Source organism: Rana temporaria, chromosome 10 (genome assembly GCF_905171775.1).
Source record: "Rana temporaria chromosome 10, aRanTem1.1, whole genome shotgun sequence".
Lineage (NCBI taxonomy): Eukaryota > Metazoa > Chordata > Amphibia > Anura > Ranidae > Rana > Rana temporaria.
Window position 1 is genome coordinate 17,322,814 of NC_053498.1, and position 14,381 is coordinate 17,337,194.

The following is a 14,381-nucleotide window of genomic DNA, read 5'->3' on the forward strand; positions in this document are numbered from 1 at the left end:
AATTGTCGCTCTATTTTTGTTTATAGCGCAAAAAATAAAAACCGCAGAGGTGATCAAATACCACCAAAAGAAAGCTCTATTTGTGGGGAAAAAAGGACGTTAATTTTGTTTTCGAGCCACGTCGCACGACCGCGCAATTGTCAGTTAAAGCGACGCAGTGCCGAATCGCAAAAAGTCCTCTGGTCAGGAAGGGGTTTAAGTGCCCAGTAAGGAAGTGGTTAAAGTAATTGTAAACCCTCACATATACTTAGTGAAGTGACTGGCGTCAGGTGATACACAGAGATTAAAAAAATCCTCCTACCGTATTTGCCGGCATATAAGACGACCCCCTATTTTTCCAGCTAAAATGTTGGTTTTGGGATATACTTGCCGTATAAGACTACCCCCTTCCTACTAGTCTGTCTGGAAGCTGAGGGGTAGCCAGAACAACCGTTGACTGGAACAACTGCTGACAGAAACAGGCAACTGTGCCGTGCCATTACATGCCCCCACTGTGCCATTCCATGCCTCCACTGTGCCATTCCATGCCTCCACTGTGCCATTACATGCCCCCACTGTGCCATTCCATGCCTCCACTGTGCCATTCCATGCCTCCACTGTGCCATTCCATGCCTCCACTGTGCCATTCCATGCCCCCACTGTGCCATTCCATGCCTCCACTGTCCATCACATGCCTCTACTGTGCCGGCCAAGACGATCTCCCTACCTTATATTTTTGCTGCGGACATCCATGTTTCAGGCTGCAGGCATCCATGATTCAAAAGCCACGCCTCCTCCTCAGACTGTTCCGTGATAGGCGGAACACTAATTTTCCCAGCGGGGCCTCTGTTCAGTGTTCCGCCTAACACGGACGTCCTCTCGTCCGAGGATGAGAAGGCATCCGTGATAGGCGGAACACTGAACAGAGGCCCTGCTGGGAAAATAAGTGTTCCGCCTACCACAGAACAGTCTGAGGAGGAGGCGCGGCTTTTAAATCATGGATGCCCGCAGCCTGAAACATGGATGTCCGCAGCCTGACGGTGACAGATCCGGCGTATAAGACGACCCCCGACTTTGGATGCATTTTTTTGCATCCAAAAGGTCTTCTTATACGCCGGAAAATACGGTACATAAGTTGTACCTGTTTATCTACAGCCTACGACCCTTCAAAAGTGCAGAATTTACACAAGCTCTTTCAGTACAGTACATCAGTAAGAAGAGCTCTGAGAGCTGATTGGTGGGAAGTGACCAGTGGCAGCTGGTGGGCTTTTCTTCTGGGGGTCGCGGCAAACAACCAGCACTGCCCCCCTTCGGGCAGTTTGGCACTGATGCACTCCCCTCGCACCAGGGGTGGCTGTAGGGCTCATGGCACTGTCAGCCAGCACAAATCCTCCACCCCCCCCCCCCCGGGAGGTCCGGCACTTAAGATGTGGTGGGCTGTGTCCTGCTCTCTTCTCCTCTCCTGCTGTGTCCTTCTCTCCTCTCCTTCTGTGTCCTTCTCTCCTCTCCTTCTGTATCCTTCTCTCCTCTCCTGCTGTGTCCTCCTCTCCTCTCCTCCTGTGTAGCGGCAGAGGTGGGTCCAGCTCCAGTGTGTCTCCTCTTTTACAGCGTAGGCATCCAAAAGGATCGCCTGGCGCCAAAGCGTCTCACTGACATGCCTCCTGATTGGTCGCACAATTAGGTGGGATCGGGGAGCCCCCCGAGCCCATCCTATTTTAAATCGCTAATCAGGTGCTACAAAAAACACACCACCGCCCACTCCCACACACAATACATGGGCCCCCACCTGTCACACAGCACACAGGGACAGAGCTGGGGCTGTCAATCTGCTGGAGTCCCCTCCCCTGTCACCTTTTTTCTCTTGGTGTCAGGAAAACTCGTCAGAAGTGACTCATGCTGATAGCAGAGGAATGAACCAGCAGACTAAAATGACACTTAGTGCTCTGGATTGAGACAAGTACACACTATAGAGCGAATGCTTTGTTTATATTTCATGTCTTAGGTTTACAATCACTTTAATGCAGAAAATGCTATTAAGCAGGCCATACACGGTCGAATTTCAAACAAATTTTCTTTTTAAATTCAGAAAGTTGTTTTTTTTTGCGATCCGATAATGCCACCATTGATTTTCGAAATTCGGCAGACCAAACCCTCATGTTGCCGGGAATATTCGTTTCTCTCCGGGAATATTCTTTTCTCTCCGGGAATATTCTTTTCTTGCACATACACTTTTTTTTTCTATTACATTTTTTACACGATTCTCCCATCATTGATCAGAAAAATCGGTGGTTTTTCAAAAAATTTCCAACATGTCGGATTCCTCAAATTTGTTTGCCGCACGAAAATCGGCTGTTGCTGCAGCCCACTAACGGTGCGCAATTCGTACGAAAATTCTTTGATACGATTTTCGAAAGAAAATTCTTTTCGAAATTCGAACCTTTAGATTTTAGAACCACTTTAAGATTCACCTGTGAAGAAAATCTATACACTTCTTGGATTTGACACTAAAGGGTGTAGTGGGTGACAAGAGAGCAGAAGTGGAAGTGTATAGAAAACCTTTTTCTCTGAATTGTCTCCTCCATGCCGACAGTTGCCATCCTAGACATGTCATTAGAGCAATTCTGAAAGGACAATTTATTAGAATTAGAAGAAATTGTACTAACATAGAGAGGTATTGGAGAAGGAATCAGCGACTTTGATGGACAGATTCCTGGAAGGAGGGCACTGGAAGGATTCACTAAAGCAGTACATTTATTTAGTACCCAAAAGAAAACATTTATTATATTGCAGCTTACCAAATGTTAGATGTGATGGCTGCATTCTAGGGCTGTTACTGATTAAAATTTTTGTGTTCGTGATTTTTTTTTTAATCGATTAATCGACTAATTTTGATTTATTATAACTGTAATGTCATCATCTCCCCCACTGTAATATCCATAGACATCTCCCCCACTGTAAAAAACACATTTCCCCCACTGTAATATCCACATCTCCCCAATGTAATATCCACAGACATCTCCCCCACTGCAATATCCACATCTCTCCCACTGTAATATCCACATCTCCCCCACTGTAATATCCACATCTCCCCCAATGTAATATCCACAGACATCACCCCCACTGCAATATCCACATCTCTCCCACTGTAATATCCATATCTCCCCCACTGTAATATCTACTTCTCCCCCACTGTAATATCCACATCATCCCCCCCACTGTAATATCCACATCTCCCCCACTGTAATATCTACTTCTCCCCCACTGTAATATCCACAGACATCTCCCCCACTGCAAATTTCCACATCGCCCCCCACTGTAATATCTACATCTCCCCCACTGTAATATCCACAGACATCTCCCCACTGTAATATCCACAGACATCTCCCCCACTGTAATATCCACAGACATCTCCCCCACTGTAACATCCACATCTCCCCCACTGTAATATCCACATCTCCCCCACTGTAATATCTACGTCTCCCCCACTGTAATATCCACAATCTCCCCCATTGTAATATCCACATCTCCCCCACTGTAATCCACAGACATCTCCTCCACTGTCATATCCACAGACATCTCCCCCACTGTCATATCCACATCTCCCCCACTTTAATATCCACATCTCCCCCACTGTAATATCCACATCTCCCCCACTGTAATATCCATGTCATCTCTCCCACTGTTATATCCACATCTCCCCCCTGTAATATCCATGTCATTTCCCCCACTGTAATATCCACGTTATCTCCACCACGGTAATATACACATCTACACCCCTGTAATATCCACAGACATCTCCCCCACTGTAATATCAACATCTCCCCACATCCCCCCCACTGTAATATCCACGTCACCCCCCCCCCCCATACTGTAATGTCCACATCTCCCCCCCATACTGCAATGTCCACATCTCCCCCATACTGTAATATCCACATCTCCCCCCCCCCCATACTGTAATGTCCACATCTCCCCCCATACTGTAATGTCCACATCTCCCCCATACTGTAATGTCCACATCTCCCAATAAAGAAAAATTATTCAGCGCTGGAATGTAAATATAAACTAAAAAATGCAAGCCAGCACTAAGGTAAATTCAAATAAAACACCTCACATTGACATCTAATATTAATAGTGCAGCGCAAAACAAACAATTTTAAACTATACATACAGAAAGTTAAAACATATGATATATGATATATAATTAAAAATGATATAATAAAGTCCATATAAAGTGCTCAAGTGCAAAAAGATGATCCAAATCGGAATATAATAGTGCAAAAATCCAAAGGGTGATATCCAGAAGGAACCTCCACCAAATAGCAGGAATGGCCTCTCACCTTACAACCTTCGACCTGCAATAGGTCACAAAGCATAATCAGAGAACCACCTGTTCTCAGAGGACAGCAAGCAATGCAGCAGTAGAACCACGATATCAGTCAGACTCAGGATCAGGACATGGCAATCAGGGCATAAAAAACAAAGGAGAGGAAATCTAGTGCTCTCTGAAGCCAAAATACATTTATTTAAGAATAAAAAACGAATACACTCACTGTATAAGCACTCTCAAACGAGTGCAGCGAAACAGCATAAAACATCCATAAGAGCATGGGTTTCAGTCTAGGTCGGCGATCGCGGTTGACGTCGCATGTGGCCCCTTCCCCTCGTACGACGTTACGTCCCTATGAGCGGGACTTCATCAGCGTGGGGTGAAAAAAGGCAGCAAAAAAGGTTGCTGGGGTGAAAGGTTGCTGCCTTTTTTCACCCCACGCTGATGAAGTCCCGCTCATAGGGACGTAACGTCGTACGAGGGGAAGGGGCCACATGCGACGTCAACCGCGATCGCCGACCTAGACTGAAACCCATGCTCTTATGGATGTTTTATGCTGTTTTGCTGCACTCGTTTGAGAGTGCTTATACAGTGAGTGTATTCGTTTTTTATTCTTAAATAAATGTATTTTGGCTTCAGAGAGCACTAGATTTCCTCTCCTTTGTTTTTTATGCCCTGATTGCCATGTCCTGATCCTGAGTCTGACTGATATCGTGGTTCTACTGCTGCATTGCTTGCTGTCCTCTGAGAACAGGTGGTTCTCTGATTATGCTTTGTGACCTATTGCAGGTCGAAGGTTGTAAGGTGAGAGGCCATTCCTGCTATTTGGTGGAGGTTCCTTCTGGATATCACCCTTTGGATTTTTGCACTATTATATTCCGATTTGGATCATCTTTTTGCACTTGAGCACTTTATATGGACTTTATTATATAATTTTTAATTATATATCATATATCATATGTTTTAACTTTCTGTATGTATAGTTTAAAATTGTTTGTTTTGCGCTGCACTATTATTATTAGATGTCCACATCTCCCCCCATACTGTAATGTCCACATCTCCCCCCCCCCCATACTGTAATGTCCACATCTCCCCCCATACTGTAATGTCCACATCTCCCCCCCCCCCCATACTGTAATGTCCACATCTCCCCCCATACTGTAATGTCCACATCTCCCCCCCCCCATACTGTAATATCCACATCTCCCCCCCATACTGTAATGTCCACATCTCCCCCCCATACTGTAATGTCCACATCTTCCCCCCACCTACTCTAATGTCCACATCTCCCCCCATACTCTAATGTCCACATCTCCCCCCATACTGTAATGTCCACATCTCCCCCCCATACTGTAATGTCCACTTCTCCCCCCCCCCCCATACTCTAATGTCCACATCTCCCCCCATACTGTAATGTCCACATCTCCCCCCATACTGTAATGTCCACATCCCCCCCCCCCATACTGTAATGTCCACATCTCCCCCCATACTGTAATGTCCACATCTCCCCCCATACTGTAATGTCCACATCTCCCCCCCCCCCATACTGTAATATCCACATCTCCCCCCCATACTGTAATGTCCACATCTCCCCCCCATACTGTAATGTCCACATCTTCCCCCCACCTACTCTAATGTCCACATCTCCCCCCCCCCCATACTCTAATGTCCACATCTCCCCCATACTGTAATGTCCACATCTCCCCCCCATACTGTAATGTCCACTTCTCCCCCCCCCCCATACTCTAATGTCCACATCTCCCCCCATACTGTAATGTCCACATCTCCCCCCATACTGTAATGTCCACATCCCCCCCCCCCCCATACTGTAATGTCCACATCTCCCCCCATACTGTAATGTCCACATCTCCCCCCATACTGTAATGTCCACATCTCCCCCCCCCCCATACTGTAATGTCCACATCTCCCCCCATACTGTAATGTCCACATCTCCCCCCCCCCATACTGTAATGTCCACATCTCCCCCCCCCATACTCTAATGTCCACATCTCCCCCCATACTGTAATGTCCACATCTCCCCCCATACTGTAATGTCCACATCTCCCCCCATACTGTAATGTCCACATCTCCCCCCCCCCATACTGTAATGTCCACATCTCCCCCCCATACTGTAATGTCCACATCTCCCCCCATACTGTAATGTCCACATCTCCCCCCATACTGTAATGTCCACATCTCCCCCCCCATACTGTAATGTCCACATCTCTCCCCCCCCCATACTGTAATGTCCACATCTCCCCCCCATACTGTAATGTCCACATCTCCCCCCCCATACTGTAATGTCCACATCTCCCCCGTAATGTCCACATCTCCCCCGTAATGTCCACATCTCCCTGCTCTTACCAGAATAGAAAGTACAGCAGGCAGCAGACCCGTCTGCAGATGACACAAGCAGGCGGGTGATGATGACGTCAGCACGCCGCTACTAGGCCACCGCCGGGTGTACCAAGATTAGGGTGACCACATTTCCAAACTACCATTCAGAGACACCCCCCCCCCCCCCCTCTTCCCAAAAATCAGCTTGTGCTGTAACGAATCACAGCACAGTGATTGGACACAAGAGGCGGGATTTATGATTTCTCCAATCACAAGCAGGGGCCGGAATTGTTCTCCTCCAGGCATTCCCGGCCAAGACAAGTACTGTCAGTGAGTAAAGCGGTGATGTGGCGGCCTTTTTGGGGGCATCAGATTGTCCCGGGGGTTGCTGTGTCAGTTTCATTCCGGGACACGGTATTGTTCTGGAATGAAGGTGCCCGGGACAGACCTGCAAAATGTGGGACTGTCCCGGGCAATCCCGGACATGTAGTCACCCATAGGGGATCAAATACTTATTTCACTCATTACAGTGCAAATTAATTTATAGCTTTTTTAAAACACATTTTTCTGGATTTTTTTGTTGTTATTCTGTCTCTCACTGTTATAATAAACCGACCATTAAAATTATTGACGGATCATTTCTTTGTCAGTGGGAAAAAACATAAAATCAGCAGGGGATCAAAGACTTTTTCCCCCTCACACATTATAACCTTTCCTTGTTCTATCCAGAGTAAAAAATACAAGTTTTTCCTTTAGTTCTAGTTTATTGGCCTACACCTGATAAGGAACGTAGGCCCGGATTCACATACATCTTTTATACGCTACGCCGACGCAGCGCAGAGAGGCAAGCACCGAATTCACAAAGCACTTGCTCCCAAATCTGTGCTGGGTTTCTAAGGCGTAAGCCGGCGTAGGTGGAAGTGGGCGTGAGACATGCAAATGAGGCGTGACCCCATGCAAATGATGGGCCGAGTGCCAGACAGATACATATAACGAACGGCACATGCGCCGTCCCGTGGCCGCATCCCAGTGCGCATGCTCACAATCACGTCGAAACAACTGCCTAAGATACGTCGAATCACTGCCTACGGCGTGAACGTAACCTACGCCCAGCCATATTCACGTACAACGTAAAATACGATGGCTTGTGGCCCGGATTGTTCCCTGGTCCATACCTTTGCATGGGTTGCGCCTCATATATGGGGAATAACTTTACGCCGGACGTACGACTTACGCAAACCGCGTATATTATGCGCCGGGCGCAAGTACGTTCGTGAATCGGCGTATCTCCCTCATTTGCATATGTGCATAGAAAATCAATGGGAGCGGCAAATGCGCCCAGCGTAAATATGCGCCCACGATACGACGGCGTAGGCAAGTTACGTCAGTCGTAGGAAGCCTATTTTTCGGCGTATCTCAGATTGTGGGCACGGCGCATAGATACGACGGCGCATAGTTACACTTACGCGGCGTATCTCGAGATACATCGGCGTAAGTGCTTTGTGAATCTGGGCCGTAGTGTTTACGTTCTATTTTCAGAGGTAAAGCAACTCTGTGGTGTTTGGTGTCAAGTTTACGACATTGTCCATAACATTGACCAGCCGACGTCTCCATAGCGACAAGGCCGAGTCAGGCAGCTCAAACTCCGCAGTGACTCACAGACGCCCTTCCCCTACTCTCATAATGTAAACATACCGCGAGCTCTCTCTCAATTGGCCGCAGCATCCCCTGCGTCACGTGGGCTAGCTGCGTGACAGGACCTGAAACCCACCGCGGTCCGGGGTTGTGCGCCTGCGCGCGTCGCGAGATGGCGGACGGAGGCGTGGTTCGAGAGCTGTGAGTGACGGCAATCAAACCAGAGCGCATGCGCAGTCTGTGTTGGAACGTACGAGAAGCCGTTTATCGCTGCGGAAGGTCGGGATTGCGGTGTCCGTTCGGTGAGGTGTTCGGTCGGTGGTTGCTCTTGGTAAGGCTGGGTGTTGTGTGTGGGGTGTTGGGTCGGTCGGTGTTTGGTGGAAGGAGGAATGTTTACGGCGCAGTGAGGAAATGGCTGCCTGTGTGGGGGAGAGGGAGCTGTGAGGGGACAGCTGTAATGGCGGCTGGCTGGCTCTGCGCCCTGTCTGAGGTAACTGTGCACCCCATTGGCTGAGTGGACACCTCAGACAGGTCATTGTGCCCCTGATTCCTCCTCATAGAGAGACTATAGAAGATTATAAAGCGGACCTGTCACCTCAGAGAAGATTTCAGGACTTTGCTGTCAATTTTCTCCTCCTCACCTTTTGTGTTGTCAAAGATTTGTCATGGAAAACACAAATTTGGGATACAATGAACTAACTGTCTCTACCAGATAAAAAAAAAATCCTTTATTTTTTTTTGTTTACTTGGTCACATGATCAGCCACCCTTCTTCTGTTTACTTCCTAGAGGGGTCCTTTTTTGGGGTGTTCGCGTCTCTGCCTGAGTGACGTGGGCAATTCCCATTGGCCAGTCAGCCAGCCAAGGGGTTCTCTTGGGATCTAGAAGACTGCTGACATTGGACCGAGAGGCGTGAAGGGGCCCGATGGTGAGAGCTAAAGCCGTTGTAAACCGCTGCACTTTTTTTTCCCTTACCTGTAAGGCAAAGGCGCATATACTAGCTAGAGGTCGACCGATATGGGTTTTTCTCTGGCCGATGCCGATATTTGAAAATCTGGGCGGCCGATTTATTTATTTATTTTTTCCCCTCATCTCAAAAAACCTAGGATGGAGAGGAAATAATTGTTTAGGGTGGGGTGCAGCCTATCAGTGCCTACCAGTGCAGCCCATCGGTGCCACCTTATTAGTGCCCACCAGTGCAGCCTATCGGTGTCCATCAGTGCCACCTCATCAGTGCAGCCCATCAGTGCCACCTCATCAATGCCCACCAATGCACCAGTGCATCACATTGGTGCCAACCAGTGCATCACATTGGTGCCAACCAGTGCATCACATTGGTGCCAACCAGTGCATCACATTGGTGCCAACCAGTGCATCACATTGGTGCCAACCAGTGCATCACATTGGTGCCAACCAGTGCATCACGTTAGTGCCAACCAGTGCATCACATTTGTGCCAACCAGTGCATCACCTCATCAGTGCATCACCTCAGTGCCAACCAGTGCCCACCAGTACAGCCCAATGTCATTCACTCATCAATACCCACGTATCTGTATCTGTAAGGATTCTGTACTCTTCAGTCGATACTTTTTTTCACCTCCTTTTTAGAGATTTACATGACAGAAAAATGTGTTTTGTTTAAGATTTATTCTCATCAATGCCCACCACCACAAGACTCCATTCGTCCCTGACGTGCTGCTGCCCCGCCTCTGCCTACAATCCCTAGAATGCAGAGCGGGCCGTTGGCGGCGGCGGCGGCGGCGGCCGCCGCTGCTGACATCCTCCACTGTAAAGAAAACGTCCGCTGACTGCTGCGCGCCCTTCCTCTGCCTACAAGCCCCAGGATGCAGCGCGGGCCGGTAACTGCCGGCCCGCGCTGTATTCTGGGGTTTGTAGGCAGAGGCAGGGCGCGCAGCACGTCAGGGGACGTTTTTTTTTTTTTTCCAGAGTGGAGGATGTCGGAAGCGGTGGCCGCCGATTGGCTGTTACAGGCCGCCGCGCTGGGTGTACCAAGATGGCCGCGGCTCCGGAGCTAGGCCGAAGCCGCGGCCTTTCCTGATGCTGTGAACGCGGCGGCAATCCGCGGATTGCCGCCGCGTTCACAGCATCAGGAAAGGCCGCGGCTTCGGCCTAGCTTCGGAGCCAAGGCACCGCTAACGGCCATGTTAAATATCGTCCTAATTTGGATGAAAATCCGCCGATGCCGATTTCTCCAAAACGGCCAAATATCGGCCGATATATCGGTCGACCTCTAATACTAGCACATTATGTGAAACTTGCCTCAAAACAAAGCTTTCCAGCGATGCGATATACACTTCCATCTTCACCCGCCTTGCAATCCGGGGGTTTGCAGAACTTCGGCTCTGTGACCTGCCAGAGCCGAAATGACGTCACTCCCGCGCATGCACGCCGGAGCCGCTGGTCACGGCACAGGGCTTTGAAGAAATTACACGGGAGCGCCCGTACCTTCAGTGATGTCACTGCCTGCATGTACAGTAAATATCTCCTAATTGGCTTACAGTTAGTAGATATTTACAGCATAGAGAAACACATATGTGAGAGTCAAGAATGCGCTGCACACCTCAATACTGGTAATTGAAAAAATGGAAGAGTTTTCCCACAGGGTTTTTTTAGCAGCAAAATAAGTAAATGCATAGGCGTGCGCAGGGGGTGTGCCAGGTGTGCCTGGGCACACCCTAATCCTGAGGTTGGCAACCCGTCAATCGTGATCTACCTGCCGATCATGGGTAGGTGACAAGTAAACTGCGATCCTTCCTTGCCGAGCCTCAGAATCTGGACAAGAAGGGCAGCGGGGCTGGGATAAAGTGTAAGGATGAGCTCCGGCGTGTTCTCATAGAACACGTGCCGAGCCCGCCAGGAAGTCGGCACCCACGCTGCGCTAATCACAGCCAGGCAGACATTTCCCGATCTCTGCAGCCGAGCATCGGACAATGTCTGCCTGGCTGTGATTAGCGCAGCGCGGGTGCCGACTTCCTGGCGGGCTCGGCACGTGTTCTATGCGAACACACCGGAGCTCATCCTTAATAAAGTGGAATCGGTCTGTATTTTCCTCCTGCAGCAGCTGAAAGTAGACTTCTCCTCCCTCTCCCCGAAATTCAACTGCTACGGGAGCAAAATACAGGTACCAATATATGCCACCCCTCCTGTCCCTGTTCATCTCCTTTCTGCTGCCCGGGTCCCCCTTGCTCCCTACCATTGTTTCAGGATGGATAGTGGGGGAAAAGGCCAGTACATATGTGTTGGAGCTTTGAGGTGCACACCCTAATGATATAGGCTGCGCACACCTATGATAAATGGATATTGGTTTATAAAAAAAACAAGTTCTTTAAAGGGGTTGTAAAAGTACAATTTTTTTTTTTTTTCCTAAGTAGCTTCCTTTACCTTAGTGCAGTCCTCCTTCACTTACCTTATCCTTCCATTTTGATTTTAAATGTCCTTATTTCTTCTGAGAAATCCTCACTTCCTGTTCTTCTGTCTGTAACTCCACACAGTAATGTGAGGCTTTCTCCCTGGTGTGGAGTGTCATGCTCGCCCCCTCCCTTGGACTACAGGAGAGTCAGGGCGCTCTCTACGTTGCAGGTAGAAAAAGGAGCTGTGTGTTAGTGGGCGTCCTGACCACTTCAGCCCTGAAAGAATTAACCCCCCCCCCCCTGACCATCGCACTTTGCGCTTTCGTGCAACGTTGTACCCAAACAAAATTGACGTTGTTTTTTTTTTTTTTCCACAAATAGAGCTTTTTTTTTGGTGGGGTTTGTTAACCTCTGTGGTTTTTATTTTTTGCGTTTATAAACAAAAAAACACTGACGATTTTGAAAAAAAATTATGGCAGATACTTTTGACACTATTTTGGGGCCATTCACACTTGTACAGCGATCAGTGCTATAAAAATGCACTAATTATTGTGTAAATGTCACTGGCAGGGAAGGGGGTTAAACGCTAAGGGGGCGTTCAAGGGGTTAAGTGTGTCCTAGGGAGTGATTCTAACTGTGGGCTACCACTGACATGACAGCGATCACTGCTCCCGATTACAGGGAGCAGTAGATTTCTGTCATGTCGCTAGGCAGAACAGGGAAATGTTGGTAAAGCCGCTGCTGTGTGTTTTTTTTTTTTTTTTCCATACCTGTGAAGCAAAAGCCATAATGAGCTAGTATGCGCCGCATACTAGCTCATTATGAAATACTTACCTTGGAAAGAGGTTAGGGGAACTTACCTGGTCCACGCAGAGGGAGATGTCATCTTGCCTCGGCGTGTCTTTCGGGTATCGCCTCTCCAGCGCTGTGATTGGCGATGACGTCACTCCTGCGCAGGCTGCCGGGCCTTTAGCCAGCGGCGCATTGCGAGGGGAATATCTCCTAAACTGTACAAGTTTAGGAGATATTCTTTATACTTACAGGTAAGCCTTATTATAGGCTTACCTGTAAGTGGTAGTACAGAGTTTACTACCACTTTAAAGCTGAATCCCATGTTATGGTATTGTTTATATAGTCCTTATGGTTCAGCTTGGACCAATGTAAGTGTGTATGTGCCATAGTTGTGAGATCTCGGTAGAAGCTGGAAATCGGAGTAGGCGCCGCTACTACAGGGGGTCTCCATTTCCAGGTCCCGGGCAGAGAGGCTGCCCTGCTGTTTACTAAACACGTGACTCCATTAATAAACATTACATTACTAAACATGTGACTGGATAATTAAACACGTGACTACATTACTAATAGCATGACTACATGATTAGTAAACATGACTACATACTTTTATTATTATTTTTTTGTATTAAGAGTTTTAAGGCATTACAGGTAATCAATCCAAACAAAAACATACAAGTATCTTGTTCCAACAACATAGCAAAACACACATATACCAGGAGCAGAACATTCAGTGTAACGTAAAGGTAAGTGTGATTACTGTCTATAAGGCATATGTATCAAGCGTATTATCTAATCTAGCAGTATATGCAATAATCTAGTAAAGTAGAATAAGCATTTGAAAAGTCCATGTAATTAGAAGGCCTAAAAGATGCATCCATTGTATGTAAGGATACACTTGCATTAGGTAGAAGTAACCAATACCTTATTGGGGTGGATATAAATCAATGTTTTTTTAAAAAAAAAAAATATATATTTTTATATATTATATAATTTTTTTTTTTTTTTAATCAAATATTTTTTTTTTTTTTTTCAAATGTATTTTAATATATTTTTACTGCAAAAGTATTTTATGTAAAGATTTTACATATACTAGATACTCATTCTCCTGAAGAAGCACTTCAACGTGCGTAACATGTAGAGCGACTTCTCAACACGATCAAACCAAATTTGGATTTACATTGCTACATGTTTTAGCTATTGTACATTTATGTATATTTATGATTCAGTTTTTGTACTATAGGTGTAGTCATTGAAGTCATTCATTCACATTTTTTTTAATGTGTTTTACATACATTGGCCGAGATTCACATACCTCGGCGCATCGTTAAGCGGGCGTAGCCTATCGAATATACGCTATGCCGATGTTGCGCAGAGCGGCGAGCACAGTATTCACAAAGCACTTGCTCCCAACGTTGCGCCGGCGTAAGGTAAATTCGTAGGCGTAAGCCGGCCTAATTCAAAGTAGGTGGAAGTGGGCGTGATCCATTTAAATGAAGCGTGACCACATGCAAATGATGGGCCGAACGGCGCATGCGCCGTCCCGTGGACGCTTCTAGTGCGCATGCTCAGAATCACGTTGGAAAGTACTCCTAAGATACGTTGAATCACTGAACGTAACCTACGCCCAGCCCTATTCACGTAGTACTACGTAAACAACGTAAAATACGACGGCTGTTCCGTGGTCCATACCTTTGCATAGGTTGCGCCTCCTATATGTGGAATAACTTTACGCCGGACATACGCCTTACGTAAACGGCGTATATTACTGCGACGGCCTGAAGTAAGTTCGTGAATCGGCGTATCTCAGTCATTTGCATATTCAACGCGTAAATCAATGGGAGCGCCCCTTGTGGCCAGCGTAAATATGCGCCCAAGATACGACGGCGTAGGAAACTTACGTCGGTCGGATGAAGCCTATTTTCAGGCGTATCTAGTTCTATG

General features: G+C 47.4%; 1 protein-coding gene across 1 annotated transcript in view; it reads left to right on the forward strand.

Annotated features, from left to right (window-relative positions):
• Positions 1-8,491: 8,491 nt before the first annotated feature.
• The window catches only part of DEDD2 (death effector domain containing 2), a 35,767-nt gene continuing 29,877 nt past the window's right edge, over positions 8,492-14,381 (forward strand). The window contains exon 1 of the mRNA XM_040327313.1: positions 8,492-8,609. The gene's annotated coding sequence lies outside the window, so the exon portion shown is untranslated. The remainder of the gene's footprint in view (positions 8,610-14,381) is intronic.